Source organism: Rhinichthys klamathensis, unplaced genomic scaffold (assembly GCF_029890125.1).
Source record: "Rhinichthys klamathensis goyatoka isolate OS25496 unplaced genomic scaffold, OSU_Roscu_1.1 h1tg000009l_1, whole genome shotgun sequence".
NCBI classification, from domain to species: Eukaryota; Metazoa; Chordata; class Actinopteri; order Cypriniformes; family Leuciscidae; genus Rhinichthys; species Rhinichthys klamathensis.
The window spans coordinates 1,279,948-1,299,200 of record NW_026606562.1 but is presented as its reverse complement, the minus strand read 5'-3'; the positions used below and the strand labels follow the sequence as shown (position 1 = coordinate 1,299,200).

The following is a 19,253-nucleotide window of genomic DNA, read 5'->3' as shown; positions in this document are numbered from 1 at the left end:
CAGCTACTGAAGCGGAATGACAGAGAGGAATCGAGAGCAGAAAGAAAGAGGGATTGAGAGAAAGAGAGACATCGGAGCTTGGTTTCTGTCTTCGGTTGGTCAGGAGCAAGATGGGTGGCGCTGGCAGGGAATATATCTGCTACCAAAACGCCCATTGCGTTTGAACCCAGAGTACCCAAACAAAGTCACATGATGACAAGCGCAATTCATTTTTCTTCCCATCTGAATGGTTTTCCCTCTCCGACCCAACCACAGGGATTTTTACTTTTGAGACTCGGACTGCATGCCTGCATTGGTTCAGTGAATTTACAGTCAGAGCCAATTTGATCGGATAAAAAATATAGTAGAGATAGTTTCCCTGCTCAGAAACATGTATTAATTGTTTGAAATGTGTCATATTCATGCTACGTCTCAGATGTGTTTTTACCTCTATAAGATCTAAGACAGCACTGTGACCTGCTAGCTGCATAAGTTAGCGAAATAATAATTTGCTTAAATTTCAAACCGCCAAATATGAGACAACTCCGTCTTTCAATATGCATGTAGTGTGTCAAAATGCACATAAATAGAAGTAGCACGCAGAAATAGGTTACATGAGCTCAGACTATAGAAGGGAGATGACATACGATCTGACACACACATGGAGTCCCGCTATGCTCCTGAGAAATGACTAACACATTTTTACAAGAATACCATAGGCATTACTTTATAGCGAAGCTGCTTGGCTAGAAGGAGTTGGGAAAAGCTTTCAGACTCTTGGTCCTTTGATGGACAATGTTTATGAGCATTAAACCAGTCTGGCTTGTTCTGCTGATAAAGCAGATTTCTTTGATATGAATTCATTATAATTAGAGAACAAGAGGGAGAGAAAACACAATCCACAACCTAATATTATATATCCCAAAATATAAACCAAAATTGTATTTTAAGATACTGATTGAATTATATTAAATGATACTGAACTGACAATGTGCAAAACAGCGAAAACAACTGTAACTGTCAGATAAATATGTGTGCCAGTTTTCAAACCGCAGTTCAATTGGAGGGAATGTATGATGTTAGAAGCCCTGCAGGAAATGGCTAATGCTAACGCTAGGTGCAAATGTCTGCTTTGATTAGCAACATGGGCATGTGCGGACAGGGTGGGGGGGATGTAAGTCTAATGACAGCTTCTAAACTCCACGCTACCAATCAAACCAGGCCTCTAGATGGTTGAAACATGCTCATAATCTCCACATCAAACATTGGGAGCCGCAGGCAAGGGCCCAAAAGCACACTGGCCCTTTACCCTTTCAGTTAAATCTAGACTCGAATTTGCACTTTTGAGCCATGCTGTTCAATTACACATCTGTAGACTTTCTTAGCCATTCATTTTGTTGATGCGTATGTGTACAAAAAATGAGTTCTGACTGGTTTGATTTTTGCTTTTGGGGATTTTTGAGGAAAAGCTGAAGACTCTTAATGTTGTTGTTTATAGATTTGATGTAATGTAAGTTAAAACTATTTGATCAAATTTTCATTAGGTTTATATATGTGTATATATTTTGTTAAAAACTATTTAGAATTTAATATAATATTTATCAGCTAGCTAATAAAAGAAATATAGCTAATATTACTAACAGTAAATGAATAGGTGTATTTGGATCACAATTACTCTTACTCTAAAATCTTTGTAAATTAATACAGGATATCAATCGCATATTGTAAAAAGCTAATAAAATAAACCAAGTTATCAGAGTTTTAATGTAGCAACAATAAGTGCAGTAACTATTTTAGTGCAAACTATTTTTACCATGGTATGCTTGTGTAAGGGTAATTTGTTTTAGCCGACAACACAAAATGCACTGGTGTTAGGCAGGAACTATTTTACTGCTTACACGATCTGTCACCTCTCCATTTGGTGTTCGAGGTTAGAGCAGTGGCCCTTTGGCAAGGTGCAAATGCAGGTACTTGTGAAAACCAGTTGGTTACGTGTCGTAAAAGTCCCTGAAGGCATTGCATGTCTGTCTGTTGTAGCTGTACTGCGGGTGTTTTGAAAATCATCTTTCAAGTAAATCCAAAGCCAAGTGTCTGAATCCACCACACTTTTCTTTGGTGAATTCCTTTAAGACATCTCACTTTTCTGATAACATTTTTGTTTGATTACCATGCATGTTTGAGTATAAACATAAGATATTATACAGTGTTGCATGTAATTCATTAGATATTTGCTTCTGTAATTATAATCATATTTTCCCCCAACGTCCCTTCTCATACCCTCTCCTGGTTTAACTGTTGCTATTACACCAGATCGAGTTTCGACAGGGTCACCATCCTCATCCAATCAGGGATTCTCAATGAATCTCTGTGACTGATTCATTTATGGCTCGTTGTCAGGCTTGATCGATCACACTTCCTTCTCACTTAGCCTTTCTGGCAACTGCCCTTTCGAAATGTGCCAAGACTCCTAGAGCCTCTCATTACCAGCTTTTTTGGACTTATAGATGAATGGCAGGGTAGAGGAACCGAGGAGTTTGAAGATAGTATCTGTCCAGTCATCTTCCCATCAACTTTCTGTGTAGCTGACATAGGCCAGAACTGCCATGGAGAAAGGGCGCTAGTCGAGTCTCAAGAGCAACCCTGTAGATGAAGTGACATGTTTCTTCATCAACTTCAGAACTGCCCTTTTCCAGCCTTGTCTCAAGTCTAGAGAATATTAGATATAAGATAGACAATCGTGCTCCTGGAGATCTTTCTGCAGAACTTAGATTGAACCCTTAGATTGTTACAGCTCTAAACTCTGCCGAAAGATAGATCTCCAGGAGCAGGACTGAACACCCCTTAATATAAGGCATACCGTGCACCCCCCAAGTCACTTGCGATCTGCGATGAGTGGCTTATCTGTTATTAAAGTGCCCTCAACCTGAACGGGAGAGATGAGGATATAGGCGAACAAAGGGACAGAGAAAGACTGAGAGAATTGTTCGGTATCCAAAAGGCACTTGGTACAGTATTGGTTGAGCAGTTCATCTGAAAAGGTGCTGAGAGGAGAGACAATGGAAATACACTGGGTCTGGTCAGATGGGGTTATGAATGCAGTGGGAATTGAGGCAGAGCTCAGGACAGCGAGAGCAGAGAATTTTCATCTTCTGTCTTGGACAGCTGCCATGGATCTATCTCTGCATCTTAAAATTGACTTGCTCTGCCTAGCTATGTCTGAGAGGAGATCATTGTTTCTGCCTTTTTACTCTCTGTCTCTCTGTCCATCTTTCTACCTATCACTCTTTTTTTCAGAGCTAGTCTAAGAAACTCTTGATGGGCAAGGAATATGCAAGGGTTTTTAATGAATCTGAAAAGCCTGCGAGCATCAATCAATGACGGCCTTGAGTCTGCACATGAAATCAGGTCTACCTGACAGTGGGAAAGTAGAAAGGAAGGTTACAGCCTGCATACAGATTAAAGAAATCTCGAGGCAGGAAAAATTAGCTTTCCAGTGTAACAGACAGATGTTATCTCTTATGTCGTAACAGTTGGTGGCTTGAAACTGTCACTATTGGTATACTCATTTAAAGGGCTGCAACTGCATCTAGATGCATGTCGACCATAAAAGGGATGACAACCTGGTGAAAACCCAGAGAACAAGTGTGGGAAGTTCAGAGGCCTCTCCCCCAGCAGGTGGGATTTATCCCGACAGAGAGGGTTAAGACAATGCACCTCTTTCTCTACTCTGTTTACCACCCCTTTCCCCACTTCCCTGTCACTTCTTTGCTACACTTTCCCACCATCTTTTTACAGCCCCCTTCCCTGTTCTCCCTGGGCACCTTATGCGGCCGTTTCTTATCAGGGAGATAATTCTAATTGTGGCATTATTTTCCCTATCTGTTATCTCACCCCTTCAGTGATATCAGAATCCCAGAAAAGGACCAGAAGCTTAGGGACAGGGCCTATTTACCCACAAAACCATTGTTGTATCCAGTCATTGATAAGATTTTTGACTGTGTGTGTGTGTGTTCCTACAACTCTATTCTGTCATGTTATCCTGTGGGAGCTAAGTGGTATGTCTAAAAGCAATGTAAGTCAAACTCTTGCAGTATATATTTGACAAGTTCAGTCTCTTGATACTTCATCGCCCATGGCTTTTAAGAAAATCTGAGAGTAGGTTCTTACTTTTGACATATGTGAGCACAAAGCAGCCCCAAACCGGCCTAATTCCATACACTGCATGGAGGAGAGTCAAAAAGGGGTCTCTAACTAAGAACACGCGTGAAAATCGGCATGCTGATGTGACACAAACCCTCATGGGGTGTGAAAGCAAGCATATTGACGTGAAATGGAGCTGGCACTAGAAACAAATTACAATATCCCATGGCCAGATGGGGATGGTGAACTGAGGGGCCATATTTGTATCATGGGTGTGAGATGCACCACAGTGAAACAGCTTCATTGCCACTTTTGCCCTGCCGTGTCCTCTGGGAAATGACCTAAAAGGATGGCGATGATTACCAATTCAATTTAGCCAGCCGTCGGTCAATATGGCAGGCCAAGAGGAGATGGTTGTTGATGCTGCCTTGCCATCAAAATATGTGGCGATCGAAATGTCTGGGGACTAGATTTCTTTTTATTGGTTAATTAACCAGGCACTTTGTCACTGTTCTTACTTATTCATAAATCTTCCCTTCATTTTGAGACAGCTTGGTCTGAAGAAGCTAGCTAAGTAGGCAAGCACTTAAGGGTAATCTATAGAGTCCGACATCGGACGCAGCTTTGTGCCTGGTTAATTAATCAAGACACTGCAGTGGTGTCATAAACACAAAGGCACTTATGACTAAAGCGTATCAAGAGGGTAATATCTAGAGATTCTTATTTTAGCTGATGCATCTGTTGGCACTTTTATTGATTCAAAACAGATAGGACAGGAAATGAGCCATGAATTAATGTGTTGTAGCATGTTTTCTAACTGTCAGCACAGCCGCTAAAAACGTCCATAGATCCATCCATTCTTCAAACCGCTTCAAATTTGTAGGGTCACATGGATACGGGTGCTTTTCCCAACACCCCAAAGGCAGGGCAGCACCCTGCACAGATGGCCAATCACAGAGCTAGCAACTTCGTACCACACTGCATATCTGAAAACTAAATCCCAATGCTAGCAGATCTTTAGCCATTAGGACACTCTCTGCATGTCTATCAATAAAGAATGAGCAATCTGTTTTCTTATCTCTCTTTTATTTATACCATTCTTTTGCATCCGTACTCGCCTGCCCTCAGGTTATGAAGTTCAGGCTCAGGGAAACATGTCCATTCATGCATCCCTCTTCTGAGGAAGATGTAAATACAGGGTTGAAACCAGTTCATATGGTCAGTCCTCCAGTGATGGAACTCCTGTACAGTTGACTTGTTCCTATGAGTAATCTATGCTGAGGTTCAGTACACACCCTGTGGTTCTTTTGATGAGCGCTCCCAAGTTGAACTCATCCTGCTTCGAGACCACCAAGAGATGTAACGTACCTGAAACACAAAAGTTCACGTGTAGGTTCCAAGCAGTCAAGGTGTGGTTAGCAGGTCTGTAATTAGTGTTGAGGCCACCAAGTCTTTGTGACGGCATGTCTGTGTATGTTGGATTTAGTGGATCTATGTGTGTGTGTGTTCAAGTGTGTGAAAGAGAGCAACAGCAGATAGTTCCCAGACTTCTTATTATCTCTATACCTGACAATTGCATCTCTTAGCACCTGTACAGTACTTCCTAAATTGAAGGGTGTTTTCATATAAAATTATTTTCTCTATAGTTATCTTTTTACCACATTTTCTATCTGTGCCGTTGGTTTCCCAGATACTTTTTCAGTACCGCAAAACAAAGCAGTGTTTATACAAGACACAATCTCATTGAAGGACTTTATTGGTTCAGTGTAGACGCTGTTAAAGCCACTGTGGTTGATTTATCAGTCAATGATTGACTCTAGATTGCTATAACCTTCCATGTCACCTGCACTTCAAACAGATGCCCAGCAGCAGCCCTGCATTTCCCAGCCCACGTACACAGTTCTTGTTGATTCAACTATGTTATCTCATGTGGCCATTTCCCTAAGTTCTTCCATCAGCGCCACTGTCTTCACATGATAGTAGTGTCATTTTAGTGGTGTCTCCAGATATACCCACATTCTGACCTTACATGTTTTATTTTATTTAGAATATGAATGGGAAGTATGGATAAAATAATGTTATTTTAACAGGAAATTCAACCTAAAATTGTTTCAGATATTGCATAACCACATAGTGAAAGCATATTTAAAAAATGGAACCCATCTCATGTCGAACTCCATCCCCCCCTCCCTCAGCCTTCTCACCAGGCCCTCTACTGAGACCCATAAATCAATGGAGCTCAGTAGCCTGTCGGGGCTTTACCGTCTGTGGGGGGTATTGGTGGCCCAGGCTCCCCCGCCGTTGGTTTTAGTTACACATCAATGAAGGGTGAATAATACATTAGTCAGCCCCTGACAGTACAGTTATAGGCGGGCAGGCAGACGGAGCCTCCCCTGGCCCTTCATCAGCGCATCTGTGCCATAATCAGCCTCTGGAGACATACCTTAGCTTTGGCCTTCCTCTCTTCCACCTGATTTACTTACTCTGTATGCTAATATTATGATATTTAAACGCCTGACCTGTGGGTAAAAGGGGTAGATCTCCCAAAAATGAAAACTCTGAAACAACATGAGCTTGAGCAATCACGTAAAAAGATAAATTAATACATTAAATAATGCATTTGTCTTTTTTTTTTCTTCATACAAGCGTTTTATAAGTTGAGCTGTTCTGTAAAGTGTATCTATATAGAATATGGAGTATGGGTAGCACTGTATGTAAGGTATTAAATGCAAAGAAATTGCACCATTCCTTTCATTTAGGGGTCAAGAGCTGCAAGTGACACCCATAAAGTCTAGGTTAATAATTTTAAGCGGGCAGGAAGTATTGCAACTGACCCAGGTCGGACAGCAAGGACTGTGGAGATGGATTGTTGTGGCATAAATGGCCCCAGAACTGTAGCCTTCTCAGTCCAGCTGCACTATGTACTGATTTATATCTGACGATTTTCAAGTCACTAGCCCCCTTCCTTGCATGCACAATTGCAGAAACATTCACAGTCTCCTTTTAATGTGTCAAGGCTTTTATTTAATTGTTCAGAGACATCTAAACCCCTGGCCATAGGGGGCACCCTAGAATTGGATGTCAACCGTTCTATCAACCTTCTCCAGCATAATTGCCCAGAAATGAACTTCCATCGCTAATACCTTCTGTCACAATCTGCGAGTCAATTTGCTGTAAGTGAAACACTTAAGAGCATGATTGTGTGATCGCCAATGACCTAGACGGCCACGTGTCCTAATCAGGCAGTATTTTTTCTTTTTTAATCAACAGTCTCAGAGGTGGAGTCCATGAATAAATTACTCCGATGACCGTTTTCCATACACTCCGCTGCGTCAGTGCGTTAAAGAGCCGAAAACCATTTAGAGAGGTCTAACGAGTCAAGTTATTACTGCAGCCAAGTGTGAGATTAATTAACTGAGCAGCAATTAAGAACGCGGCTGAAAAGATCTAACAGATAAGCATGGGGCGAATAGTAACCAAAATTTTTTTGCTTTAGCCAACTGGGAGGGTACAAGGAGTAAACAGAAATAACAAGCTACATTATAGCCTCCAATTACGATCCAGGCTCATTGAAAAAATGTGGCTGTGGCGACATTTCTGAAAAGTATTACAATTTATTGGTGTGGGCTGCCACCAGTGTTCATTTCAGCTGGAAACTGCTGTGAATTGTATGTATAGGTATATTTTTGTAGTTTTGCAAAAAAAAAAAAAAAAAAGTAAGCAGAGGCACATTCTAGGTAGGTTAATATGATTTCACCTGGGTAAGACATACCTGAATCAGCGAACTTTATTTGGTCCCTGAACAACATTCCCATCAACAGATCAGTTCCCTCTGGTTTGAGCTGTAAAATATTGATCCAGGAACATGCTTTATGGGGTAAATTCATCTTGTGCGTTAATATGAATGCACATTTGCATATTTCCGCGCCCTACTTCCAGTATTGACATATTTCCAAAGAGGCAGAGTAGGGCAGAAATTTCCAGGAAGAGTGTTCTCAAATGTAGAATGATTGATAGTGTCCCTTTCACTCAGGACAGTTCCAAACCATGCTTTAGTCATTGCTTTTGCTTGTGTATTTAACAGTCACAAAGGCCCTACCCAGCCACATTCTTGTCGGTTACTGCCTAACCTTTCTTTGTTGTTGCGGCTCTGACCTGACTGTGATAATGAGTGGGCAGGTAAACATTAACGAGTGTCTCTGGGATTAATGAGCTAACGTGAGAAGAGGTAGTCGAAAGAGACCTGCGCCGCCTCAGGCTAATGTGTCACATATAGCAAGAAATGTAAAAAAAAACCCAGAACATAATAACTCCTATTACGTTGTGGTGTAGCTGGAGCCATTAGAGATGTTTTCTTTGTTCGAGCAGGTAAACCACAACATATCCTGATAATTAGCAGGCAGCATGACAGCTGAAACTGAGCTACAGATTTGTTCCCATGTCTTCAGCAGTAGCTGCCAATGCTAATATGTGACAGCACTGGGAAGTTAGCAGGGTTCTTGCCCTCACAGCTATGGGTTTTCTTTTCAAGAAATGAAAAGGAATCTAAACCTCACTAGCCGCCCCAGACGGTATATTTGAAACATTACAAAGCGATCGAAAGCCACTGGAACGCTGGAAATGTGGACCACATCAGTCCAGTAGCTGCGAACAAACAGCTGTCCCATGATACAAAGCAGAAATCTCATATTTAACAGCCATTAGAGGTTATTTGTATGTTTGCACAGTAAGACGATATTGTATGTTTGGCTGATGACTAAAGCAGGGGTAATTGTATCCTGACATATACATCTCAATCCCTAATTCATAGCAGAACTGTAAAGAAAAAAAGTTATAACCAAAACCTTTACATTTATATACGCTAGAGTTATAGTTCCTGAGTGATGCGAGGATGAATACACTATTTAATAATTATACGGGCATGTTTGATTTTTATTACTTGTCTTTTTAAATCGTTTTTAAAAATATTATATGATATTACGTCATATTATATTGTATTACACTGTAAAAAAATAATATGATAAGTTGTCAACATATATTTTACATTTCTTCAACTTATCAAAATAAGTTAAGCAATTTTAAACTTTTTTTTATAAATTTTACAAGATTAAACTATGTTTTAAGCCAGTTTAATGTAATTTCAGTTGAAATTACTTAAACATCCAAGTTGATTGTACTTAAACAAATTAAGGTAGCAACAAATGTTTTTGTTAACACTGTTTTGAATTCACATTAACAATTATTTTTGCTACTTTTATTTTTTAATATCTTAGTTTTGCTATTGTTTCAATGCCTTTTACATGGGCTATATTTGTATATCACATAGTTTTAAAATTATAACACTTTCATTTGAATAAAATGGAAATATTACATCTTTAATAATTGAAGAAACACCCATATATGTGTGCATTTGTGTATTCCCTGTTCACTGTTTCTCATTGTGTGTGTGTCTTTATCGACCAGAAACCATGATTTTAGCTTTGACATCATCCCCGACGTCCTTTCACAAACATCTTATCTCGAGATAAAAGGGGTTGGAGAAAATGAGAGTTTGGGGGCATTTCAACATCCGCCACACTCTGAAGTACCTCCTTAGTGTTATAGCATGGCAAATGCCTTCCAGTGGACCTGAGGGATCGTGCCATTACCATATATTTAGCCTAGATGTCTGTTGGCTGCCTCTGCACTGGCATAATGAACGTGTCAAAGGGAAGCAAGTACGGCAAACGGGCTGTTGCAGAATGGAGATGAGTCCCTGGACAGCAGCTTCAGCCGACAGCTCCTCTCCGAGGCTGACAGGCAAGGCCAGTGGGCAGCACGGTGCCAAAATACCTCCATAATGAACCTGGAATGGAGGTATGAGGAAGTCAGCGGTGCCTCCTGCCCCGTTCTTTATGGCTTGGATTACAAAACACAGGATGGGAATACAAAAATATTGGTTGCATTTTATTTTACAGTATACACTTACCTAAGAATAGTACTTGTCAACTACATGGGTTAAGGTAGGTTCAGGGTTAGAACTCGCTTGTTTCTGCCACTGTATAAAACATTTTAAAAGATAATTGCGACTTTTTATCTCACAATTGCAAGTTTACATCTCGCAATTCTAATTTTCTCAATTCACAATTATCAATTGTGTTATAAAGTCAGAATTGCGAGATATAAACATGCAATGTTGAGAAGCAAAGTCAGAATTGTGAGTTTATTTCTCGCAATTCTGACTTTATAACACACAATTGCGACTTTATATCTCACAATTCTGACTTTATAACCCACAATTGCGACTTTATATCTCACAATTCTGACTTTATAACCCACAATTGAATTCTGAGATAAAAAAGTCGCAATTGTGAGAAAAAAAAAGTCACAATTGTGAGATAAAAAGTCGCAGTTACCTTTTTAATTTTTTATTCTGTGGTGGAAACAAGCTTCCATATAGTGCCTAGTTGTTACAATTACTATAATAAGTACATGGCATGTACATGGGGAACAGGACTGTAAAATAAAGTGCTACCAAAATATTTCCAAACACAACACATCCAGGATTTTAGGGTTTTCCAGTTTCTGTTTGGGCATTGTCTTTTTCACTTTTATTGCTCAGCAAAAATATGCAATTCATTCAACATGCCTAATACCAATGCTCTTAGATTCTTTTTGATTTATGTAAATACTATCTCTGTCAGTACCATATGCCAGATTTTGGGACATAGCTTGACTGATAATATGAGTTGTGGGTAATGATGCATTGAGCTCTCTATTGAGCGTGGAGGAATATCTTAGTTTCAAAAAAGATTTGTTTTTCTTCAGCAGTATTGGCAGACTTGCGTCCCTGGCAGTTTATTACAGCCAGAGTTGAATTACAACCAGAACGAGAAAATCAATCAAAACATAGTTATCGGGATTATAGTCCTTTTAATTTTTTGGCTTGAGGAGAGGGAGAGGTGTTTGACTGTTGGTTAAAATGTGCTTAAGCTAGGCTCAGCCAAACGCAGGATTCATCACAACTGCAGTTTTCTTCTTTATTTTACATTTAACCGAAATGTCTTAATGTAACTGAAGCAAAGATCCTACTAAAAGTTAGTCTCTGAATCAGAGTTTTAAAAATAGCAGACACCTGGGTGACACCAGAAAAAGCAGTTTCCGAGGTGTTTTTTGACTGAACGTATTTCCGTATGGAACACAATGAAGCAAATCGGTGCTCCTACTGAACCTTTGCTTGGTTCGCATCACTTTTTGACCTAAACATATGGTTTATTATATTCTTTGTGACTCCAAACATTCTGTAAACCGGTTTACTCTCACTTGCATTTTTCAACCGGCTAGTTGAGTCATCTGTATTTATTCCAGCTGGCCCTGCCTCCTGCTGAGAGGAATGGAGAGCCGGGGAGCATGATAGACAGGGAGAAAAAAGAGAGAAGGGGTTTCTGAGATATGAGGGGAATGAGAGAGAATGAAGTGGATGGAAAGGAAGGCTGTGATCAGCTCCGGCCTGTCAAAACACTTCCTGTAGACTGATACACACTCAGACACCGAGGAAAAGAAGACAGAGATAGAAAAGGTGTGATTGAAACATTAATTAGAGAGAAAGAAAGAGTCGTCAAGCAAAGCATGGCCTCTTTGAAAACAAAACAAAAATGTAAGATACTTTAGGTCGGGTTTAACATTTTTATGGTTACTATATAATTCTGATATTTCCACTTGTTTTTAATGTTCTTGCCGCCATTCTAAAATGCAGAACATTTTAATATAAAAAAGAGTACCTAGCTGTGTCGAAAGAAAAAAATATAAATATATTTATATATATTTCAATGGTTTGGAAATATATTTATATTTTTTCGTGTTTCCCTCAAGAAATCGTAGCAACTCAAAATCTTTGCGTTCGTTCACAACATCTTTGTGTTCCTTCGCAAGAACCTCATGGACCTTTGTGTTCCCCTGAGAAACTTTGCACATTTGCAAAAGTATTGCACTCCCCTGAGAAATTTTGAGTTCGCTTGCAAAATCTTTGCGTTACCTCGCAAAACCTTAAACCTTTGTGTTCCCCCAAGAAACTATGCGTAGTCGCAAAGTTTTTACCAAGTGGACGAAAAGTTCTCTCTGGGAAACGCAAACGTTATGCGAGAAACCGCAAAGTTTCTCAGAGAACTCAAAACATTGAAATATAATTCTTCCTTCTATCTCATTTTTTGTTTATATCACCAAATCTCTTAGGCGTTCCATATGTCCAAACAGAGTTGTCTTCTATGATTATGTACAAAACCCCAAACAGAAACTCTTGCTTAGATGTCATGACCATCATCAGCGCTACCGAAACATGACTTTGATGAGTATCACATGTTCTGACGCATAAATTACGTTATGTTAGTGTTTAAGTCTAGAAAACCACAAAAAACACATCATGTATCATCATAAAAGTACAGCTGTCGTTCTCTCTGATCAGCAAACACTGCCATTAACGTTGTGTAACGATGCCTGAAGCGGCAGCGCTAGCGAAAACGTCATACTTTTACATTTTGAGGGAAGGATTGGGAAACCACAAGGTGCTCATCTTCTGAATGAAAGCCTTGGATATTGATTAGTGGAGAACACATTTGAGCTTTTTTCTAACCAACAGGCCAAACTAAAATTATGAACACAGACGAGGCCTACGCATTCTTGTTTGCCTTGTGGCTATACAATAACTCGCCTCTACAAGAAGAAACACGAACGCATTAATTGATTGTACTCCTGTAGCAACGTGAGTCTAACAGACGGCTCCCGTTTAGTGTGAAATCTGTAATCGGATCAACGCTCGGTATCAGAATACGCCAGCGTGTTAGCTTAAGTGCTCATTAATAGCTGATCATGCTTTATCTCCATCTCAATGCATCTTGTGTCCTGTCTAGCCACAACAGAGTAACTGATGTGCAGTATCGTAACTCTTCCTCTAAGTGCTTTAGGGGACACGCGCCGAATTCATGGCAATTGTCCACAATGGCTGAAATGGCTTGAGTAATTTTCTTATAATGGTATTAGTAATGTATTGCTTAAATATAGGGGTTTTCACTAGAAATGTAATTGCCAGATGTTTAGTGTATTGCATAACCATGCAATAACGCCTTTATTACAATATTATAACATTGCAATATATAGCCTACACTCGGAAGAAAAGGCAAAAAATTTGCCTTCAGGAGTTAAACAGCTTGTCCCTTGTCCCAGTAGCCTTAAAGGGGCATCTTTGTATTGTATTTATGCCTAAAAGTCAGGTCACCTTTACTTATACAACGCTTTATAAAATAGGTTGCTTCAAAGCAGCTTAACAGTAATTAACTGAAAAATGACGGAATGATGCAAACTTCATCAAATAGCAAGCCAAACGTTCAAAGTAGTACATCAAGGGTATATATTACTACTCTAAGGTACGAACCTACACCTTTTAGGGGATAAATACCACCAATACTTCAACGGAAATGCATTATAACTCTTGAGAGAGGGAGACATTGAAAAGCTGTTAAACAGGTGACATGATCCCCCTACTTATTAAGGAGCTCTCGCACATGCGGCGGTGGATTTGCTAGCTAAGGACGCCCATTCAGGCACTCCGAACATATAGTTGTGAGCACACCTGGTTAGCAGACAGTCGCCCCAGGGTCTGCCTGTTCGCCAGATTGACTCTGGTCTGTAATTAAAGACCTTGGAAAGAAGAAGAAATGTGGGTTAGGGGGTGTGCAATGTCCATTCCCATTTTTGACACAAGGCTTGAATATTAATCTGGGTTGTGGCTCATCTTTTGCTCGCCGCATGAACCCGCGTGCTTGTCTTCGTGCTGTCTGTGAGCGTGAGCGGCATGTTTGATCAAAGCAAAAGGGCTCATTTTCCACAACCCCATTCCCCTGATGATGTCAGCCTCAAAATCAGACCCCCTAAGACCTTGCATCAATCCTAACGTCAGCCGAAGAACTAATTAAGACAACAAACAAAAATGTAGCAGGCGCACTTATGCTCTTTGTCATCTTCCTGTCAATTGCTGTCATCATAACCGGCGTCAAGAAACGCAAGATGCACTTAAGTAGTACATCTTTATATATCATTTCATAGCTACTTCTATTGTCTTTGAAATATTGTTACTGCCGAGTGTACTGAGAAGCATTTTTTGAAAGCTAAAATGTACTTTAATGAAATTTGTATGTCACATGTTTAAGTATGTAAACATTTAAAATACATTAAGCTTAAAAGTAATTTTGAATAACAAAAACTTAAAATGCTATGCAATTCAACATCAAATTAAGTGTACTTCTTTAAAGCATGACAAAATACCATTACAGCAATGATTTAAAATCTACTTAAAAGTACATCTTTTAATATGGCATTATTACAAAGTGCACTTTTTAAAAGTGTCCTTAAGCGTTTTAAGAATGTGTACTCTCTTTAAGTAAACTTAAGCGGCCTTTTATTTCATTAATATTAAATTATTTGCAAGTACACTTATATATATATATATATATATATATATATAGCTTTTCCCGATTGTTTGAGAAAATGGTAATTTGACAAAATTTTGATAAAATTCTCAAAGTGTCCTTGTCACATATGTTACATTTATAGAAATAACAGTAAATTATGCATAATTACATGCAACTAACCCTCAACCAAACCCTCATTCTAACCCTAACTCTATACTAAGTACATGTTGTTAATTAACATTACCCAGTACTTAAATATAAAATGACACCTTAAAATAAAGTGTAACCCTTGAATACCTTATAAGTAGCTTTGGATAAAAGTCTGGCATAGATGTAAATGTAGCACAACATGACATAGCAATAGTCGGTAACATTTTATTTGACGGTGATGCAATTATACGTTACTCCATGTACAACCCTAAACCGAACCGTAACTCTATAGTAAGTACATGTAGTTAATTGAGTAAGTACAATGTAACTGCATCACCATCAAATAAAGTGTAACCCAATAGTCAAGTGGGAGAAGTCTGTCTTTCCTGAAGTTAAGAGTTTCCACTGTACAATTACAAATTCAACAAAGACACGGGTGATTTTAATGGTCGGAAATTACAGTAATCCCGTCATGAAATGAACGCTACATCTGCAGCTTTGACAGTGGGCCTTGTTAGTACGTAAATGGCCCAGAGAGTGACAGGCATTGTGCCGTGACTGACGGCAAGTGGACGGATGGGGATAAGGAGGCTCCTTTCATGGAATTCCCATGGAGGATTCAGGGTGTTGGAGATCCAGCATCTACATCAAGGACCGTCAGCCAATTAGAGGTTGCACGCCGGCTCGCCAAAAGCAGCCTACTCCTCTAATCACCACACTCCAGCGTGCCACAAAAGCCCGGGACGCTCACCACATTTCAATTTAAATAGAAGCCCACCCCCCCTCCGTCCTCCTTCACCCTCTCTCTCCCAAAATATCTCCCCCACTTTCAGCCTGCTTCACCAAACCCCCCAACAGCTAATAAAAGCAGCAACAAAAGCACATACAAAGCAATCAGTCTAATAGCTTTAATGCGTTTAATGCAGTGTTTTCCCCACGCTGTTGACACATCTCAGTGTTGGGTGGCAAAACAGAGCTCAAGTGTTTGGAGACGGAGAGTGACGTTCCTTGTTTAGTCCTTAAGCCTGTTGTTTGGTACGATTCCACAACAGCGCAGCAGGAGATTGGCAAATCAAGATTGTTTAGATAGATCTGAGTTTAGATTATATATATCTTTGACCAACCTGCCACAACAACATAGTGTTCACCAATACCATAAGTTTGGGCGGGGCTATTTGTTTGACTGACCAATGTCAGTCTTCAGAAAACTGGTTTAACTGCATCTCTATTTAACTTATAATGGTGCAAAAAGTACACACTTCACCTTTCATTTTCTTACATGCAAAATATGTATGTAAATGTAATTCTTTTAGTCATTCAATCTGCACAATCCTGATCCAGTCTTTGCCGTTTCACTTTGAGTTTTCCTTGCTTTGCACGTGTCCTAACCTCCAAACAACACGGAAAAAGGAATCGCTAAAGCTGAAAGCAGTTGGGCTGAAATCCTGCAGTAATCTCTCACCTGTCTGCCCACACGGCACTGAGTCAGTTTCTAAATCCACTGCACATTCTTTGTATCAATAGAGGTGGGTTTGTTCACATACCCCTCTTTTTAAAGAAGATTGCTTACTGGAACAAAGAAATATTTTCAGGCGCTTGTAAACCCGCAGAATGAGTGTGTGTGTGTGTGTGTGTGTGTTTTAGAAACCAAGTGTTTCTCTGTCTTCCTCTGTTATTAACGCTGCTCTGTCATTAGAGGATTAGAATGGAAGAGCTGACCTTTCTTACATCAATATGTGTGTGTGTCAGTGTGTGTGTGTGTGTGTGTGTGTGTGTGTGTGTGTGTGTGTGTGTACGTGTGTGCTTGTGTGCGTGTGCGTGTCTCTGTGTGTGTGCTTTTGTTTTTGTGATATATGAGGACACAAATGTGTATAATGACATGCATATTACACTGGTATTACAACTTACACGTGATATATGAGGACATTGCATGAGTCCTCATATTTCAAATAGCTTAAAAAACATAAAAAACAATGTGTTTTTTTTTTTAATGTAAAAATGCAGCATGTCTCCTGTGATGGGTAGGTTTAGGGATGGGGCAGTGTAGGGGGATAGAATATACAGTTTGTCCAGTATAAAAGTCATTACGCCTATGGAATGTCCTCATATATCACAAAAACACAGCTCTGTGTGTGTGTGTGTGTGTGTGTGTGTGTGTGTGTGTGTGTGTGTCTGTGAACATGCAATTCTGTGAATGGGAATTTTCCACTAAATCTGTGTGTCATGCAACTTTTATATTTAGTGTTTGAAGCAAAAACAATGACTTATTGTTTAGTAATTTACACATACTTCCATATTATGTCATTTATACATACTTCCATACATTTGCTTTGGTAACCTCATATGTGTGTTTCCTGGGAATTTTGAGTCTTTGAGACCTTATTAATAAGCAATTAAAAATATTTACATATTTACATAAGCATTTTATGATGCTGTTATTCATAGTAAGTTATTATAAAGACCTACCCATTTACACATTACTTAAAAAGCAGTGACAACACAATATGGTGAAATTATATATGAACTATGTTATTATGAAAAATGACTATTAAAATATATTATTATTAGTTTATACCGTTTTTAAGTAGTTTAAATAGTATCACATTTTTTTTTAAGTACAATCGATTTAAAAATTTTAAGTATAATCAACTTGAATGTTAATTACTTAAAATAATATTTTACAGTGTAGTTACAGAAAAAAAAGTTTAGTGTTTGGACCAAAAACAAATCTACAGTAATTTTACACACATGTCCATATTTATCTCTAAACATATGACAACAAGTCAGTTATCTTTGAATTATGTTATATGATATGTGCTTGTGTAACTTCAAATATTTACATTACCTGAGATTTTGAAACGTTATGAGAATGTTCAAAAACTTACTAAGCCATTAAAATATGAAATATATAACTATATATAGTTATTATAAAGGGCAACCCATTTATCATTGTACACATTCAAAATACATATTATTACTAAAAATATATATTTGTTTATATAGTATGTAATTGCTATTTTCTTCTACTTTAGTGTTTTATAGTTTGAAAAAACCTAAATATTTCATTTCAACTTGTATGACAGCTAAGTCAACGCGAGGTGAATGAGGTTTTGTTTTGCGGCAGAAACGTTTGTGCCAGCCTGCCTTTTCAAGTTTCATAACAGTCAGTTCTGCCTCTCTAACTTGACTTTATGGTGGATGCTTTATGTCGTTGGGCTTTCGGCTCAAAGTTTGCCCATGCTTCACTCTCAAACATGCGATTGCAGACGGATTGCGCAAGGGAAGGATTTTTGCAGAGCACTCGTCAATCAGGTTTCGACATCCTGCCAGAAACTGCCCGTGCTCTTCGGTTTTACCTCAGAAGTGGGAGAAGCAGGAAATAAGCCGTCGGTCCTCTGCTCCATGAACAAAACGTTCCCTGTGTGGAGCCATTTTAACTGTAGAGGAGTGCGTAATGGAGGCTGGGTGCTGCTGGAGGCTTCATGCTGGAGTGTGAATGAATTGTCGCATTGAGGGCACGGCCTCTCCCCCCCCTGACTGCGACGGGCCGGGGTGAGGGGTGGGTCACCCTCCGCTGTGTTCGCGCTCTCATTGAGCCGGGACTTGCCTCCTCATCTAAAAAGCGCGCTCAGCTGACACAATGCTCGGCTTTGCTGTTTTTCAGCGCAGCTTACAAAACGCAAACAAAACAGAAGGCTGCAGTCGATCGCCGCATGCTCCCGAACGTTCCCCCTGTTTCACTGAGTCAGATCTGACTTTCACTCCATTCCCCTTTTCTCTGGTTCTGCCCGGCGTTTTATTTGCACTAGTACCTTGCACTAGTACAGCTGACAGCTGACTTATGGTTTTCTTTTAAACTACGAGGTATTTTGTATAGCGTGTTTGAATGCCAGCGGACCTGTAAGCCAATGACACGCGATGAATGACATCCCAACAGGAAATCAATGGCGTGAAAGCCTTAAATGGTTTCTACTTATTTTACAAACCTATGCGTTGGAAACATGTCAAGTAGCCACAATCGAGTTCAATATTTCCAGTAGACGAGTGATGCAATATCAGGTAGCCAAATCAGACAGACTGCCGTGTCCAACTTTATTAATATCCGGTTTGATTGACAGGTGAGTAGGTGGTCCTCCACTGTCGTCCGGGACAAATCAGCAAAGACTTTATGTAAACGAAGACTGTGCACTCATATTACTAAGAATGGGAGAAAGTAGGCTAAAGCACGCAAAATGACAGAATAAGTCCCACTTTCTAAGTGTTCTGATACGTCATTTTTTTTGCAGAACTGCTTTATAGGTGAAATTAACTGATTTAATAATTGATGATCTTTACAATTGAACTGAATCAACACTGAACTGACTTCAGATGGCATCAGCTGAAATGCATTATTTTCCTGTTATTACTGGAAAGCTGCTTTAAAACAAACTGTTTTGTGTAAAGCGGCATATAAATAAAGGTGACCTGACTTGACTTACGACTTTGCGAGCTGCACACGCTTGAAAAATGCATTTTTTTTTGTTTTGTCATGATTTGAGCGTT

At 39.4% G+C, this 19,253-nt stretch overlaps 1 protein-coding gene across 3 annotated transcripts in view; it reads left to right on the top strand.

The window, feature by feature from the left end:
• The window catches only part of LOC130093026 (ephrin type-B receptor 3-like), a 45,142-nt gene that overhangs the window by 4,630 nt on the left and 21,259 nt on the right, over nucleotides 1–19,253 (top strand). The gene's annotated exons all lie outside the window — the stretch shown is intronic.